A 19,278-nucleotide genomic window follows, 5' to 3' on the forward strand; every position below is an offset into this window, starting at 1 on the left:
TGCACTAGGTATGTTCTGTGCCTCTGTGTGAGCCCCGTTTTAAAAATTGGATTCCTCTGGCCGTTAAGCACCCCAAATCTTCTGTATCTTTTCCATTCTTACAATCCCCTGATACAGCAGTGGGAATGGCATTGTCATTATCACTGCACAGTCCTGCCATAAGTTTGGGACCAATTAAAAAGGCATCACACAAAATGTCAGCATTGTTTTAATTTTGCAGGGGTTGAAATTGTTCCATTTTTTATTGTTTGCAAAATTTGTCATTTATTGGAAACCAGCAAGTTCCAGCAACAAGTTCAATAACCATTTTGATTTAAAAAGACCAACCAAAATGGCAAAGAATGAAAAAAAATCAATATTGTTGATAATCATGCATTAAAATCCTTGGAAAAAATGTGATTTTTATTGATACATTCTAAGGCTAGAATGGACCACTGTGATCATTGAGTCTGAGCTCCTGCATAATACATGCCATAGAACTTCCCTGAAATAATGCACATTTTAAGTGAAAAATCTTTGTTTCAGTAGTTTCAATCAGCTGCACCTATTATATCCCCTTGCTTATGCTATTGCAGGTATATTCCACAGGGAGGCACTTCCACAGGGAGGTGGGGTACTGGGAACCCAGGTGCCAGTAGCTCCAACTCCACAGTGATAGATATTAAGTCACCCTTTGTCCCCGCTAAGGACCTGATCCAAATCCCACTGAAGTCACTGGAGGTCTTTCTATTGATTCCGGTGGATGCTGGATCCAACCGTAGGGGCTGGCTACAGTGTTGCATAAGGATGCAACTAGCTCAATTCACTGTGAACAGGCAGACCAGTAGGAAAGACACTGATTGCATCTGTATGAGTGGTCCTTGGGGCCAGCTACAGCAGCAGTGGAATCAGACCATATGCCTTGCTGTGCGTTTGTGGCTTGGATGCCTCACACACTGTCGCTAATCTTTTGTACAATCCTGGGGGTTGCTGCTGCAGACTGTGATGTGCAGACAAGATTTATTTTTTCATGGATTTAAGAGCTGTAGTTCTCAGCAACTGCCATGATATGCCGTTGGCTACTGTTCCTCTTTCAGAAGTCTGAAACCTGAGTCCAGCCACCCAACTCTGAAGCATGTAACTTAGCTTCGTGAGGCCCACTCTGGCATGGGGCCCTGCAAAATTGCCCTGCTTGCCACCCCCTAATGCCAGCCCTGCAATGCTCCTAAACCAGTCTTGTGACCCTTAGGTTGAGAAACACTGACCTAGATGAGTTGCTATACCTCCAGGAAGACCTATGCATACCCTTGGTTGAGAACCACCGTGTTTGCCGACAGTTGTGAAGAATGGAGTTAGAGGACACAGATATGCATTTTTGCACTTAGTGTAGGTCAAATCAGGTTTAGCTTTTTAATTTTTCTATAAATCCTAGTAAATATAATGGTGATTAGATTGTCAGGCTTTGAACAAATCTGAACCTCAGGGTTTAATCACGATTAGCGGGCATGGTTCTGTACGTGAGTGGTCCTGGTTTATACTGACCACAAACCTTGTTTCAGCATAGTATCAGCTGTCAAGAGAGAATGAGCTGAACATAGTGAAGGGCAATGTGGCCCAGTGGGTAGGACACTGTGCAGAAAGTCTGGAGTGCTGACTACAGTCTATTCCCAACTCTGCCATTGAGCTGCTGTGTAAGCTTAGACAATTCACTTTACCTTTCTGTGCATCTGTTGAGTCTACTTAAGCAGCTAGCTCTTTAGGGCAGAGCCTGTGACTGCATAGCACCTAGCCCAGAAGGTTCTGATCTTGCTCAGGGCCTCTGGCTGCTACAAACAACAATTCAGTTCTTCACAAGAGTGTTCCAAACACGGTAACCTTTTGTGAGGTGTTGAAGTGACAGAAAGAAGTGATAGCTAAGGGGAGTCACTAAAGTGGGTGAAAGAGATTAGGGACCTTTGAAGAGTGACTGGAAAGAAATGAGAGCTGTCAGGAAGCCCACTAACATGGCTGCATAGGAAAAAACCAACTGAGGCACCAAGAAGAGAAAACAAACAGTGCGGGAGCTAACAAGAAATGAAATAGAGTTGGGTAAATCAGATGCACCACGAGACTGAGATTTGGAATTGTTTACCCCACTCTTGATAACTGAGGACTCATCAAAACCCACTCATGTATTTGCTATCTAAAATTGCTTCTTCTCAATATTATTGTCTCATCATTGAGATATTTACAGATGCCCTCAAAGGTTGACAGATAGCAGGGTTGTGGTATCTTTAGTTGTGCACTGGAAAGGCTCTGTTTTGCCTTCCCGTGTACTGTGTAAATCAGTCTGTTCAGAGAGACAGGCAGTCATTTTATGTTAAACTCAGTGCAAACTGTTGGAGAAGACGCTCCCCCATACTCCTCCTCCTGGAGACATGACTTTTGTTCTTTCTTCTTTTTGGTGTTCTCTTAATATTATTGCCCCTTTGCCCTGAGTGATTGGGGCCTTGCAGGATTGTTTCCATTAGGAGGATAAACTGGTAATACAAGTAAGGTGTATTCTTGTTGTCTTATTTATGCTCCTACAATGTTAGTATCCTAAGAAAGGCCCCACGCCCCAACTGACATAGCTATGCCAGCCAAAGTCTGTAGTGTAGACATGGCCTCAGGGCCATGCTCACAACTCCTTCTCATATCTTTCTATGTCCAACATACAGGCTGTAACCCCATCCCCTAACGCCTGCGCTTACAAACCCCAAAAGCTTAGGTCCGACCTGACTGTCATGTGGCCTAGTGACTGAGCTGTCACCGCCATTGTTTGCAGCTGTCTTTATTACACAAGGGCTTGATTGCACTTTCTGTTGATCTTGAAGGAGGGTGGTTGGCAAGGCCATTTGCTTTAATGAGGTCTGTGATTGCCTCTGGATCAAGGACCCCCTTGCTGACAGCTATTAACAATATAAATAAAGATTGTTCTGTCTGAAAGCATTTGTTTTGTTCTTGTGCATATAAAAATATAAGAGGGGAGAAGATGGAAGATTGATGGGCTACCGTACATTACATTGTAGTCTCCACATTAATTACTTGTACTAAGTGTGGGGTATTAAAGATACCAGCATCACCTAATTAACAGTGTAAGTGGAAGTGTAAAGAAATCATGTATTAGGCACCAGATTTTAGTGGCTGGAAAAGTTTTACAGACAGTGCAAAGTGCCAAAGGAAAGGAGAACGTGAATCAGTTTAACTAGATTCTTCAAGTATTTTCTTTACAATTCCCCCTTAAACTACTAATTATCAGATATTGCACTTTAAATACCTGAAACTTATAGTACAAGAAATAACACGGAGGACATGATAGCACACAGGCAGCACAGAGCTGATAAAGGACAGCAGTAATGATTTCCCATTCAAGGCACTGTCTTGGAAGGCAGAATATCCACCGGGAACTTGTATGCTCTCACTTTCACCCACCCTGTCCCATTGTACTGTATGTGAAGAGCCAAGTCCCAGTGAAGTCAGTAGAAAAGACTACTGCTTCCAATAGGAGTTGGATCAGGGGATTTTAGGGATAGAAGATCCAAGATAATTTCTCTGTAGTCAGAAAACCAGGTGAGTTCATAGATCATAATGCCAGAAAGGTCCACTATGATGATCTAGTCTGATTTCCAGTATAACAGGACATAGGACTTCCCTGAATTAACTCTTGTTTGAAAAATTGCCAGTGATGGATAATCCACCACAACTCTGGGCAAATTATTCCAATGATTAATTACCCTCACTGTTACAAATCTGTGCCCTATTTATAGTCTGAATTTGTCTAGCTTCAAATTCCAGCCATTGGATTTTGTTATAACTTGTCCACTAGACTGATGAGACCCTTATCAAATTTCTGTTCTCTATGTAGGTACTTATAGACTGATCAAGTCACCCCTTAATCTTCTCTTTGTTCAACTAAATAGATTAAGCTCCTTGAGTCTACCACTATAATTATAAGCTACGTTTTCCAAACCTATTCAAGATGTGGGTGTCCGGCTCCGTGAGTGTGCTTTGGGGAGAATGGTATATTATAGGATGTAGTTGTGGGATCACTTAGCAACCATCTACATTTATACCAAGCTCATGTATTGGGGCTAACTCAGTTAGGGTTCCTCTACAGGCTCTGGGGGAGTGCACACCAGAGTGGAAGATCTGCCCCTACACCGTTTATATGATGCAGTGTGTGTTTCCCCCTGCACTGGTCCACCTCTGCGGGCTTGTGCAGAACAGGTGGGGAGGAGGGGGGATAGGGGCACACACCATTTCCACTTTCTATGTGGAGTCTAGAGCTGGTGGCAGTATCTGTGATACCCATTCCTTGAGCTCAGGGAGTACCAGGACTCCAAAAACATAAGAACTGCCATACTGGATCACACCAATGGTCCATTTAACCCAGTATCCGGTCTTCTGACAATGGCCAGTACCAGAGCTTCAGAGGGCGTGTACAGAACAGGGGAATTTCAGAGAGATCCACCCCAGTCATCCCCTCCTGGCTTCTGACAGTCAGAGCCTTAGGGTCAACCCAAGCATGGGGTTGCATCACTGACCATCTTGGCTAATAGCAATTGATGGACCTATCCTCCATGACCTTATCTAGTTCTTTTTTGAACCCAGTTATACTTTTGGCCCTTCACAGCATCCTCTGGCAATGACTATATCTTTGTGCAGGGATGCAAGGCAGGGTTGAGGGAAGACTCCTTGTATTCACTCTTCTACCTACAAAGGGCCAGTCACAATCTGACTTGTGCTAGTCAGTTCGGGAGCCAGGGGGAACCACAGGTTTTATCTGTATCCAACAATCTGAGGAAAGATTCCTCTAAATTCATTATAACTAAGGCTTATCTCTTCTCTCTGGCAGCATTTTTTATAGGTTGTCCAAGGGGAACAAGGCAGGCTTTCTCTATGCGTGCTTTTTAAAAAAGATACCATTTCCTAATTTAAATGTAATCTCATTTTATCACCTTAGTGCTCAGTGGAATACCATTAAAGGTGTCCGAGATGTATTTTAGCCAAAGGAAGTCTTTAAAGTAGCTGTTAACGAGGCTGTGTGACTGTTCAAGTTGTTTGCTAAAAACCTTTATTTTTGTTCTTAGTCTGCCTGTCTTCTGGCTCTTTTCATACTGATTTTTCTAGAAACAAAATCATAATGGATACTTAATAAAACCAAGACCTCCAACCACTGAAATAAGACCATGACCAAACTCAAAAAAATCAAATCAATGCAAAGTTAGATAAATGATGAATACGTAAAGTAATTTCCTTCAATATTTTTATCGCTATATCTCCCGGTGCAACCCAAGAAAATAGCCTCTTAAAATAAAGCAATAAATATTAATCTAAGCAGCAAGGCTTCAGTTTTTCATCTCCTGATATAGGTTTTACATTGTCAGTAATGGCATTATGATATCTCCCTCAAAATCCATCTAGCCAAGGTACCAGGTACACAACAGCAAAATAAAAGATAAAACTTACTGAAATTAAATTCACTTGCAATGAGTGCTGATAAATATTTCTTATCTCTGGAGCCACTCTCGTGAAGAAATACACAATCCTTTCGGAGTAGTTAAATGTCATTAAATCCCTGTGTGGCAACTGTTACTCAGAATTAAAGTAGCCTTAATTCAGTTTAGTTTAAAATTAAGCTAAACTGAATTAAGGCCACTTCAATTCTGAATAACAGCGGCCACACAGGGATTTAATGACATTTAACTAATCCTCTTAAAATTCACACCTTTAATTATTTTGGATTAATTTTGCTCGATGTTCCCACATAGACAAGTCCTAAGAAACAGAAAGTGAGATAAACACATCTGAAAGGGAATCACTTGACCAAAATAAAACAGTGCTGAAATACACCAAGCTAGTTCTACTTCTGGAGCATAGTGAAATTAATACATAATGAGGAAGAGGTTGCTGTTGTTCATTAAGTCTCAATCCAAAATCCTTTGATGTCAATGGAAAGACTCCTGTTAACTTCCGTGGGCTCTGGATTAGATCCTTATCCTTTAGGATGCACTTCAATGGGACAGGTTTCAGAGTAGCAGCCGTGTTAGTCTGTATTCGCAAAAAGAAAAGGAGTACTTGTGGCACCTTAGAGACTAAGAAATTTATTAGAGCATAAGCTTTCGTGAGCTACAGCTCACTTCATCGGATGCATTTGGTTCCAAATGCATCCGATGAAGTCAGCTGTAGCTCACGAAAGCTTATGCTCTAATAAATTTGTTAGTCTCTAAGGTGTCACAAGTACTCCTTTTCTTTTTTCAATGGGACAGAAACCAGTACAGCCAAGGAGCTGTTTTTATCTGTCCTCTATCCACCATCTCTGTTTTTCAATGGAGGGTTTGTCCATCTTCCCTCATGGTGCATTATGGTGTCCTGGGATGGAAGGAGTTTCCTCCAGACCCAGCACTTCTTGCATGGCCACAGGCGTTGCTCCTGAGCACTGTGCTCCAGGAATTGAGCATGTTTCATTGACTTTTAAAAGGACATTGTTAAAGATTGCTATTGAGCCAATGACCAAACCCTAAAGCATTTACTTTCTGGCTTCCAGTCATTCAATATTTTCATCCAAGTCATGTTGCATCTTGAAATGGAATGACAAAAAGCTACTGCATGACTTACAGAGTGTATTGCTGTGAACTAATTAGCACATGAGTAAAAGACTCCAGAAAGGGTCATCACAAGGGTTGGAACCTTCAGTACCAAGGCACAGGGTACTACCACTGAAGTTGAATTAGTAACTCCATTAATTAATAGACTCTTATTTCTATGAACAAGTCATTAAAGGGGAACAGAGGCTTCCCTCTAGAAACTGAATGAACGAAGTGGGGAATTATAGGGATGATCATTTTACCACAGTGGCAGACAGTATGGTTCAGGGGAGAGGGCACTTAACTAAGATGGCAGACCTGGGTTTTATTCCCAGAACTATCACTTGCCTACTGTGTGGCCTTGCGCAAATCACCGTATCGCTATGTGCCACAGTTCCACATCTGTAAAATGGTGATGATGCCTCCTTGTGAAGTGTTTTGAGATCAATGGATAAAGATATCCATACTTATTGAATACTGTTAACTTCCTGATGTTGTGACAGACATTGCAATTCCATGCAATATCTTTGGGGATCATATTGTATTAAGTTTATGCCTCACTGTGGGTCAGAGATTGTAAGCAATTCCAGGAGGGAGAGGGCTACCACAACTCTTCAAGGAAGCAAAAACAGTGTGTGTTTGTGTGTGTGTGTGGGTGGGTGGGGTGATAAAAGTGAATCACTCAGTCTGTAAACACCTCCAAAGAGGCATCATCCCTTAGGGAGGCTTTCATATACTGGGTATTCAGAGATCAAAAGACAAAGAAAGGGCCTTTGGCATAAAACTGTGTTTCAACTGATTCAGGGCCTTCTTTCTGACCCTGCAAATAGACAGGACTTTCTCTCCAAAGGGACCCTAACTCTTGAAGAAGAGTTGGAAAGACTTTGGCCTACTAGGGCCCCATAAGATTGATGGGTGACTCTCATAAGCTGGTATAGGTTTCATATGTTTTCTCATAATGCTTTTACTGTAAGAATAAATGTGCTTGCTTGGAATGGGCTGTGTGGTAACTTGCAATGTCTGGCAAAGCATAGGCTCTGGCTCTTAAGCAGAATGGCTTGCTGGGGATGTCACAAGCTAACACAGGGAGCTGTGGAGCCTTAAAACCTCTGATGAGAAAGGAGTAGGACAAGGGTTCCTGCCCAGAGATAGGTGACAGCTGGAGACCTGAGTTCTTGCTGGGCACTCCTGGAATGGACTACGGAAGAGGGGATACAGGCACAGTTACCCTGAAACTGTGACGTGTCATTGCCATAGTTCTATTTTGTGTATGACACCTAAATTCCACCCCCCATACACTTCACATAGGTCTCAACTGAACCTTGCCTGTCTTTTACTTCCTATCTTAAACCTGCCAGACATCTGCAGTCCACCCCAGAGGTGACAACTACATTGCTGGCAAGGGCTGATGTTAACCCTTGTCTGATGTTTGTTGAATGTTAAAGGAAAAATCCTGTATTACTGGTGCTCCCAAAACACTTACTGGAGTCAATGGAATTCAGGATCAAGCCCCATATTTATAAAGTGCTTTAGACTTTCTCAAGAGGGAAGGCATCAAATAAGTAATCATGCTAACTATGTCTTACATTTAGGACATTGAATGAACAGTATGGATGACCAGATTGCTATAACATTCTAAAAAACTCTGTTCCTGCACAATTCTGCAGGGATGGATTTCACTACAATAAGATAAATACACTCTTTAGATGTCACCATTGTATTTTAAGACCTATTAGGTCATTACATTTGTCTCATGGCCAATGCAAGATTTTTTCCCTACAGTATATTTTTCAGTGCTTTGTCCAGTCCATTTTCTAATGACTTGTCCATTACTGAACTTGGCTCACTGATATACAAAGAACCTTAAAATGATGTGTCCACACTGGCTCTGTCAAGGGAAGCTGTTATTTGCATGATTTTTTCCCCTGACACCTTCAGATTCCATAATATTCTTCAGTATCTGAAAACAGCAACAGTACTGTCCTTATCGAGAAGCAGCCAGAACAAAGGTGGCGGTGGTGGTAGGGGGGAATGGAGCCATTCTCCTAACCATATGTCTGTTCCTCGTGTCAGTCTGAAGAGTGCAATTAGCAATAGGTAATCCCTCGGTTTAGAGACAATAGACTCCTTAGGCGGCTTCTGTGACTGAATGCAAGGGATCTGCAGTACTAAGTAGCTCCTCTGCCTTAAGAGATAATCTCAGTAATAGTGGGTCAGAAATCATGATTGCAATTGAACACAGGCTTTTAGATCTCAGTCCAGTAAAAATATACCAGGCACAGTTTGGGAACAATATGAGGAACACTTTCACAGAAGAATGGAAGACATGAACTTGCCTTTTAGATTTGTCCTCTTATCTATTTCGATTTTTTGCTGTAAATTAGGCATATGGGGATCCAAGACCTGCTGTGGTTTTGTCTACACTGCAGTGTAAGCCCAGGGTTTGAATTCAGGCTCAAATCTATCCCCTCACACAAATCGCACTAAGCCAGGGCTCAGACCCAGAACCCCACTGGTTGGAGGGTACGAGTCTGAGTCAAGCAGGGACCCAGGGTTCAAGCCCTGTTGCTTTGCAGTGTAGACACAGCCCCACTGAACTCATGCTCTGACAACTCTCCCAAAAATATTTCACAATCCCATGGGCTCACATTTTTTATCCTCTGCCCAGCCAAGTTTGGTGGACAATCAAGTTTTCCCACACCCTGCACCCTGAACAAAGGGCAAGAGCAGCCACATTTTGTGAAGGTGCTAGGAAGTCTGGGATAAGGATAGTTGGACTTGGGCCTGCACAATGCAATGTAGATGCTGGAGCCTCAGGCTGGGACCTAGGGTTCAACAATTCCCAACCTGAGTTTTATAAATGAGAGTAGACACTCAAGCCCTAGGTTAACAAACCCAGGGTCTATTAATTCGAGTCCTGCTAACCCTGGGCAGTACAGACATATTCTTTGTGACCTTGAGTAAGTCACTTGCACTCTGTTTCTCCACCCATCCTTTGTCTGTCCTGTCTATTTTCATTGGGAACTTTTTGAGACTGGGCTTGGGGTCACTCACTATGTGAATGACACTGTCTGGCACCGTGGGGCCTTCATTTCAGTTGGAACCTCTAGCTATGACTAATACAAACAATCAGACTAATGCTGGCCCTGGATTAAAAGCAATGCAAAGTTGCAGTACAAGCCTGTGAAAATCAACATAGTTTCTCAAGCCATGAGATAAACAATTGCAAAGCACAACAACAGGGCACAAGGAAATTTACCTCTCCCTATGTTCCCTCTTGACAGCTTTATGGCCCAAGGACAATAGCTGTTGTTTGGAGGGAGGGGTGAGGGAAATAAGTTTTCCAGAAAATTAGAGACAATAATGACTTTCTCCATCTCATTTCAGATCTTAGCCAAAGAAATCTCCTTTGTCTAAAGTTTCATTTCTCCCTCTCTGCTATTTACCTCTCAAATTGATTTATGTATGCACTTTGTTAATTTATGAAGCAACTATCGGCCTGGCAGCTAGGCATTAAGTTACAAAATGAAAACACAAATTACATCAAATGAACCCCCTAAGTCATATTTAAGAACCACTGCTATTGCTTTTGGAAACGTGAGCAGCCGGGACTTTGGGAAGTGACAGAGCTGGGTGCTGCTCCCACTGAAGTCAATGACAAAACTCCCATTAACATCTATGGGTGCACAATCAGGCCCATAAAGAAGACTGAAAGAGGAAAAAATAGGAGAGCAGTGGTCTGGGAATCAGGAGACCCCAGCTGACATGATGTGCCATCTGGAACACATCACTTCTCTCTGCCTCTGTTTCCCATCTAACTCTCCATCCGTCTCATCTCTTTAGCCTGAAAGCTCTTTGAGGCAGGGACTATCTCTTCTTGGTATGGGTGCATGCCAAGGGTGCATGCCCTGATCTCAGCTGGAGCCAGTAGGAGCAATGGGTAGATACGTAATAAAGTGCCTGAACCCAACCTTGTTAATCATCATGGACCATTTTCTTAGTGTGATTACCTGTGTTACTAACTGCTCACCAAGTCAAGTAGTGGATGTTTAATCTAGACCTACATTATGGCATTCTGTTTGTTAACTCCCCAGAGCATTATGGGTATTAGTGAAAACTGTAGAGTTGTAACTTAGTATATAAAATAGGACTCCAAGCTTACAGTCCTTATACAGGCAAAATTCCCATTGATTCCAGCTCCCATTGAACTGGGTAAGTACTGAAAGACTTAAAGGGGAAATATTTCAAAGGCACCCCTGATTTTCAATGGACTCGTGCTCCTAAATCCATTAGGTGCTTTTGAAAATGAACATTATCTTCACCAACTTCAGCACAAGGATGAACACATTCAGGACTTGCTTTAATGAAAATCTGGGCCTCAAATTGAATTATGGGCCAATTTTTGAAAGGAGCATCTCCCTAGTCCTTTGCAGGTGAGAGCTTCACCTATGAAGTTAATGCCCATAGATTTATGCCCACAGAATGAATTGTATGAGCAAATCCGAGCACATGCACTTGTAACTACTGCATAACTAATTCAAAGCAGGTATTTAAAGACAAACATACTAAGTTCTGCAAAGGCCAGATTCTACCAGCACTGAGCAGTACCTGGTACCTTGAGTACTCCCACTGAAGTTCTCATTAGTCCCACCAAAGGGAGTACTTGAGCAATAAGAGGTTAATTAGTGTGGATAAGGATGACATAATCTGTCCCTTGGTAGGCAGAAAGTTACAGAAGCAAATCATTTCCCCAAACAGAGGGAGGCTAGATGAAAACACAGGACACTATTGAAGCATATATCAACACTTTGAGCTGGAGGTGTCAATGCCAGCTCGAGGGGACATACCTGGGCTAGCCATCACGGAGCTATCATGCTAAAAAGACAATGTAGCCATGGCAGTGTGAGCAGCAGGAGGGCCTAGCAGCCCTGAGTACAAGCCCATGTGAAATGCGAGGCATGTACTTGGTGGCTAGGCCCTCCCACCATTTGCGTGGCCATGGCTACACTGTATTTTTAGTGCAATAGCTGGATCAGAGCTAGTGTGGGTCTGTCTCCTCAAGTTGGAATTTACACCTTCCATCTCCAGTGGAGACATACCCTTTATGTACTGAGGGTTACCACAATGAGGAGATAGTTGTCTATTGCCAAGCCTTAATAAGATTGTGTTTAGCTGTTTGTGACACAGAGGCCCATTTGTGCTTCACTACTCTGTGTCATGGCCTGACATACTCAGTACACCTAACACACTGTTGTCATGATATATAGCCAAAAGGTGGCATGTAATATATCACTGAAAAACCAAAAACTCTAGTCATTAATATTTGTGCATGATGTATGTACAGGGTGTGTACAAAGGGTTATGGATCTAGGCTAGAATTATGTTCTTAACGTGTTTGGCAAGCAGTCTACCCTAGACAATAGAATGTGTAGTTCCTTGGCTGACCAGCCTGGTAATCTGGCCGAGACAATGAAGGAACATTTATATAAAAGGTAAACAAAGTCATCCACCTAGCAAGTGGGGGAAGGTAGCCTCTTGTGGGGTCTGAACAATGATAAGAAATTGAATCAAGTGATTGTATACAATAGTACTGTTTTGTAAAATTGTATCAGGTAAGGTCTTTTATGAAAGCGAACAACACACTGGTGATTAATATCACTGTAAGCTGTATTTATTAACATTATATGAAGGATTATGAAAACATTGATATTATGCTTTAATTCTGTAACCAAACAAAGGGAGAAACAGATTCCCTCCCAGACAGAAGGGAAGGCTAGATATCTGTCTCCAATGAAATTAAGCAACGTGTGACCAAAACATATAAGCACCATGTACACATGAATCAGAAGGGGGATGGGAAGTGCATGGGAACGGAAGAATAACAAACTTCTCTTTGTTAATCAATTAGTTTTACTTTGGATCTAAACCAACCTGCTGCTGTGTTTGAATTGAAGTGATTGTTAATGCCAGTTAAGGCAACAAGGAAGTATTTCTTCACACAACACACAGTCAACCTGTGGAACTCCTTGCCAGTGGATGTTGTGCAGGCCAAGACTATAACAGGGTTAAAAAAAGAACTAGATAAATCCATAGAAGATAGGTCCATCAATGGCTATTAGCCAGGATGGTCAGGGATGGTGTCCCTAGACTCTGTTTGCCAGAGGCTGGGAATGAGCGACAGAGGATGGATCACTTGATGATTACCTGCTCTGTTCATTCCCTTTGGGACATCTGGCGTTGGCCTCTGTCGGAAAACAGGATACTGGGCTAGATGGACCCTTGGTCTGACCCAGTATGGCCGATCTTATGTTCTTAAACTGCTGTACTTTTGTCTTTTTAAAGGGACAATGGGCTTTATTATACCTCTGAATGTTCCAAGAGAGGACTGCATGTTCCAGGGTTTTGGGGAAGTGGGACTGAGGGTATGTTGGGATTACTTGGTTACTAGTAAACAAGGCTGGTGGAGATGGGGGAGGGGGGCTGTACAGCACACAGAGACTCAGGGAACTGCACGTTTGTCTGCTGGGCTGTTGGTGTCTGGCCTGGGTGCCACAGTAGCGGTGCATTTAAGATGCCCAGGGTTCCAGGGCAGGCAGTGACACAACCCCTCACTGGTCTGGACTGAGCTCCAAAATGTGACACTGTTACACTTACAATATTTAAAAACTGATAAAATGGTTATTGCACTGGGGAAATAGCATTTGATTATGAAAAGCAGACTCATTGATTAAGGCTGTTATGTAGTTGACTAGATCTATTATGCTGTTGTAAACCTTAAAAAAAAAAAAGCAATCAGTAACCAATAGGCACTTGTAAGAATACTAGTATTAAAGAAAATCAACGCCCAGAGTTGTGTATTAGGCATACGGAGCTGAAAGGGCTGCAACAGGAAGCCCTGCGACACATGTCATGGAGGAGGTGGCCGTCCCGTCTCAACCCCTCTATGTTTTCTTGGCAGTGCTGGGTATGTGGACAGCATCTGTTTGCTCTTCCTTCCAAAGGCAGAGCTGTTTTGATCCCAGGGACATGCTGGCTCCTAACTCAACAGCCCTATTGATGCCGATTAAAGATGCAGTTAAGCAATATAGAGCCTGCTTGAGAGAGAGAAAGGAGAGCAAAATCTGAAAATAAGACAGCGGGGGAGAAGAGCTACTAGGTGAGGCTAGATGTATGTTATGAAGTGTTAATGCTGCAGGTCAGAATCTATGAGCCTGATGACCCTCTCCCATATACCAGTGTGAATCCTCTGAGAGTAGCTCCACCAGAGTCAATAATGCTGTAGAACCAATATAAGAGAGTGGCCCAGTATCTACACCTTTTTGTTTGTTCATGGCAGAGTGCCCTGGATTTAACTGCCTTCTCTGTTCTCATAAAAGATCTCCATACTCCACACGCATCGAGTCCAGGCTGCAAGTATGTCTTCTATATCCCCTCTGTTTGTTCTTGGACCCCACAACCCCTCCTGTGTCAGGGTCTCAGTGCATTATCTCCCCATACGGTGTCCAAATCTACTCCTTCTAGTCCTCTTCCTTGAATAGTCCTCCTGGATAGGTAACCTGACATGTCAAAGAATGATTCACCAACCAGCATGCCCTTTTGTGGGTGGATGTGGCATAGCAGGGTCTTCTCTTGTACACCCTTCCTCCCCAACTGCCATTCTGGCCCTGTGGTGGTCTGCTTCTCGTAGCTCTCCAGCCAGCTCACTTTAAAGTCTTACCCTTCCTGGGGCTATTAGTATCCCATTCAAAGAGTAAAAAAAAAAAAAGGAGTACTTGTGGCACTTTAGAGACTAACAAATTTATTTGAGCATAAGCTTTCGTGAGCTACAGCTCACTTCATCAGATGCATTTGGTGGAAATGGATTTGGCTGCTACTCTGAAACCTGTCATGCAAGCCATTCAAACAGTGTGTCCCCACCCCAACTCTAATTATCAACACAGTATCTTCTGCCCATTCGGGGCTCCTTTGCAGGCCCATTCTTCTTTCTGAGTAAGAAGTGCCAGGGCTTCTTAACAGCATCCCGCAGCAGAACTCAGAAAACCCAAAACGGAGCAAACACAACTCATGCTACCTCCACCTGTCCTAAGCTTGAGCTTTGACTCCTTCTGGGTTTCCCCCAGTTCCCTGCTCCTGTTGCAGAACACTGAGCCCAAGGGAGCCTAGCGCCTTTCTCAGGGCTTAGCGCTGAGGCTAATTCCTCATCTGTGGTTCCTTTCCCAGAGTGAGGGCCCTGGAAATCTCTCCCACCTGGATCTTCCCCTTACAGCTATGACTTCTTTCCTTTATGGAGAAGACTTAGCTCTTCCCCAGTCACATCTGAGAACAAATCAAGCCTGATGCACCCTCCAGGTGCAGCAATGTGGGCTAACAGAGCTCTCAACCTCCTGTTAACTCTTTGTTCCTCTGTGTGAGATAGACATCCCATTGCACAGCATTACAGCAAACTCTAACGAGGGAAGCACATACAGAAAAATAATAACCTGTATGTTGTGGGCCAGCAGTGAGTATGTTGTTGGGGAGATGAAAGGGGTAACTGGAGATAAAACACAAGAATTACTTCTTGTAATTGAAATTCATCAATGGTTGGAAAAAGAAACCTGGGAGCTGCAGTGGAAATGAGTAATGACTTACCTTTTAATCTTCCTAAAGTGCCCTTAGTTCCAAAAAGCTTTTCAGGGGCATACTCAGCATTTAAAACAAGGCACACAACCCCTCCTCCCAAAATCTGCTCTGATGGATGAATAATAGAATCAATCTGCAGTGACATAAATTACATCATAAGAGAAAAGCCGCATGGAGCCAAGAGAAGCAGAAAGAGAAATTAAAGAGGGCTTTGAATAGTCAAGTGATGGGGGAGAGAGCTCAAGGGAACCAGGGGCTGGTGATGCTAGAGGCAGGAGAGGGCACCTGGGAATGTGTGAAGAAGTGTCCCAATCATAGAATCATAGAATATCAGGGTTGGTAGGGACCTCAGGAGTTCATCTAGTCCAATCCCCTGCTCAAAGCAGGACCAATCCCCAACTAAATCATCCTTATCTTACTGATATTGTATTGGTGTCATGATATACAGAGTTTCTCAAACAGGAGATGTTTATTGTACAAACAGCTACAACTATAGGCAGGTTTCAGAGTAGCAGCCGTGTTAGTCTGTATCCACAAAATGAACAGGAGTACTTTTGGCACCTTAGAGACTAACAAATTTATTTGAGCATCAGCTTTCGTGGGCTGTAGCATCCCGCAGCTATAGCCCATGAAAGCTGATGCTCAAATAAATTTGTTAGCCTCTAAGGTGCCAAAAGTACTCCTGTTCTTTTTACTATAGACAATTAAACAGGCTTCCTCACTGGCCATTTGTAGGCCACTCTGTGGAAGAAAGATGGGGGACACTGAGTATCATGGCATCCCTGCTCCAGGTGGATATTCTAAGAGTGGGGGCCTTTGCCCTGGTCTACACTGGCAGAAACCAGCTTAACCAGGGCTGAACCTTTTCCAGACAGTGTAACCATGAGGCAGAATCAATGCCACCAATGCCAGCAAGCCAAGCCTGCCTGATATATATCATAGTGCATCATTGAATCGGGAATGACTCAGGGACAGAACCTGTACTGCATAGGCACTGTGGAACCTGAAGGGTCTCTCTCCTGTTACACTTTGGCAACTCTTGAATAGTTTGTCATGGTGATCAAGCATTGCTGACCTGAATTCTCTCTTTTGCTCTCTGTCCCTGGATATGTCTATACGGCAAATGAAGATGGGATTGGAGTATGGGTAGGCATGCTCATGCTAGCTTTAATCTAGCTAGGACAGGTAGCAATCGTAGTTAAAACATGGCATCGTGGCTTTCATTCAGGCTATCCACCCAAGTGAAAGCCCGCAGGGGACCCCGGGTATGTCCTCAGGTGGTTAGTCCTGTTGAAGCCTAAGATGCCACATCTTCACTTCTGTTGGTATCCATGACAGCTAGATTAATCTAACACGGGTATGGCTACCCATGCTACAGTTCACCCTTTACTTACAATGTAGACATACCCACTGTGTGTGTGCGTGTGTGTCTTCTTCATTCCCTCTTACCCTACAGATCCTTCATCAACCTTTCCAAGTTTAACATTAATGCTCAAAAGGAAAAAGTCACCATCAAAGCCAAGTAAATGAATAAATTTAAATGTAAAATTGCTTGGCTTGAAACTTACATTGTTCATTAACTTCCCCCCAGCTTGGCAGGGAAGCAGATGATCTCCAGTATTCCAGCCTTAGCATTTTGGCTGTTTTTCAGTGTCTGACAGGGGCTTTCATACTGGGGATGTCATTGTTTTCAGCACGTGCAAAGGGAAAGCTAAGGAATGCTGAAATTTCACAGTAAAGGTTTGATTTTGAGGTGTTTATATATATTAAACGTTCTTCTTCTTCTGACTCTTCTTGGTCTCAGAACCAAAGGTCTGGTTGCTGCTGACTCCAATGAGGTCAAACACACCTTGTGTCTCACGCCTAAGGGCTGGATCATCCCTCTCTGCCATGGCATGTGGAAGGAAGCCAGATCCAGTCCATTGTCACCATGAATGTGAAGATCTGCAGCATTGTCCCCTTCTATACCCCAGCCCTATGGAAATCTATCCGTAAGTGCTCTGTGCTGTTTGATGACTCACCGCAGTGGCCTTGTCCTGCACGACATCTCAAGGTGAAACAATGTAGATATGGGCCAGATTTTCAAACAGCTCAAAGTGTTGGGTGCAGGTTTGGTGCTGAGCCATCTCCTATTTAGGTACTTAAATGGGAGCTGAGCTCTTTTGAAAATTTAGCCCAAAGATTGTCTCCAGTTGCCCCTCAACCATGCCAGCATCAGTCAGTGAATTTCCTGACCACATATGCTTTGTCTCCATGGGACAGTTTTTTTGCTCCAGGTAATACACCAAGTGTCATTTTAGCTCTCTTGAAAAAGAGAGAATCGTGTAAAAGAATGACACTCATATTACTGATACCCCTCCTCCACTCCTCCATCCTTACCAACTCCCCCCCCCCAGCAAAATAATGAAAAACAGTAACCCCACCTGAAAAAGAGTTCACTATTGCTATTGATTTTACATGGAAGGTGCTCAGATCCTACAATGATGGGCAATAGGCAATACTCAAAGATAAATAGATGATAGATCGAGCCAAGTAATTTAGGAAAACAATCAGACTCTCTTGAACCGGGTCCTAGTCAGCTGTTGTCCCTGTGGAGAAGGATATTTATTAAATTGCCATCACTATTGTAACCATCAAAGCCCTGATCCTACAAAGATTTATGCTCGTGCTTAATTCTATGCTCTGTGAGTAGCCCCATTGCCCATGGACACAAAGCACATTTGCCTTTAATGGGATATTCCTGGTTTATAAAATTAAGCACATGCATAAGTTTTTCAAAGACTGGGTCCAAACAGGGTGACTAAATAGCAAAGAGAGAACTGGAATTAGGTGAAATCCTTTGTTCTTCTTATCCGTAACCTACACTGCATCAGTGCCCAGCATTCCCCTGGTGCCTAACCTGTGGCCAGTGTCATTGTGAGGATATCTAGAGCAATACAAACAAAGGCTTCATTCCCTGATGCGATTGTTCAGGTCAGCAGACTTTTTTCTCCATCTAGAACTAAAAAGTAAATGAAATATCTTGTCCTCACTGGCATTTGATCCTAGAGGGAGAAAAAAAGAAATAAAACAGGCCATTGACTTTCCAGTGGCCTAAAAAACAGGAACATCTGCTCGAGTGCTGGCTGATGTATTGAACCAGGCAACTTCCTGGATTTCTTCTTATAGTAGACGCCAAGGCAGTTAGGAATAATCACTACAGAGGGGTTTAGCAATCAAAAGATTTTAACAAATAATTGTTTTCTTCAGCTGCATATATTGCAAGCATAAGGAATTTGCAAATGGGTTAGTCTAGATGTCTGGATTTATTTTTAACAACTCATCTCTCTGCTCAAACTCTGCAGATTCTCCCCAAATTTATAATTCCAAAATGTATTTAAGTTATATCTATATAAGTCAGATAGCCTCCATCCAAGGAAGAAGACATGGTACTTATTTTTGAGACTACCAGAGCTGCACCAAACAGACTGAGAGGGGTTGATCTTTGGGTACACTGCTTATTAAACTGCAATGGGCTCTGGAGAAATAAGTCCAGGGCTGGAGTTCTAATCTTGGCTCTGTCACTGGCTCTTGGTGTGCTCTTTAACAAGTTGCTTTGCCCCTCCATTTCCCCATGAATGAATAAGGCTAGTTATACTTTGCCCCCCTCCATCAGAGGAAAGCCGCAAGGATTAATAGGTCAACGGATATGTCTACACTGCAGTTGGGAAGGTGATTCCCCGCATGGGTAGATAGACATTGTCTGCTCAAACTAGGGTGCTAAAAACAACAGTATGGTGGTGGTAGCACAGGTGATGGCTTGAGCTAGCCACCCAAATATGTACTCAGGAGGTTGGGTGGGTTTGTAGTCGTGCAGCTAGCCCAAGCTACAGCCACATTACTATTTTTAGCATGCTGGCTTGAGCAGAGCTAGTGTCTATCCATACTGGGAAGTAGACTTCCACCAGCACTGTAGACTTACTCATGGTCTGTGCAGAGCTTTGACTCCAGGAAGTCCTGTGAAAGAAATGCTTGGTATTACTATGAACTCCATGAGGTACTCTCTCCCTTCCCAGTTCTTGCTCCCATC

This window comes from Dermochelys coriacea, chromosome 4 (genome assembly GCF_009764565.3).
Source record: "Dermochelys coriacea isolate rDerCor1 chromosome 4, rDerCor1.pri.v4, whole genome shotgun sequence".
Lineage (NCBI taxonomy): Eukaryota > Metazoa > Chordata > Testudines > Dermochelyidae > Dermochelys > Dermochelys coriacea.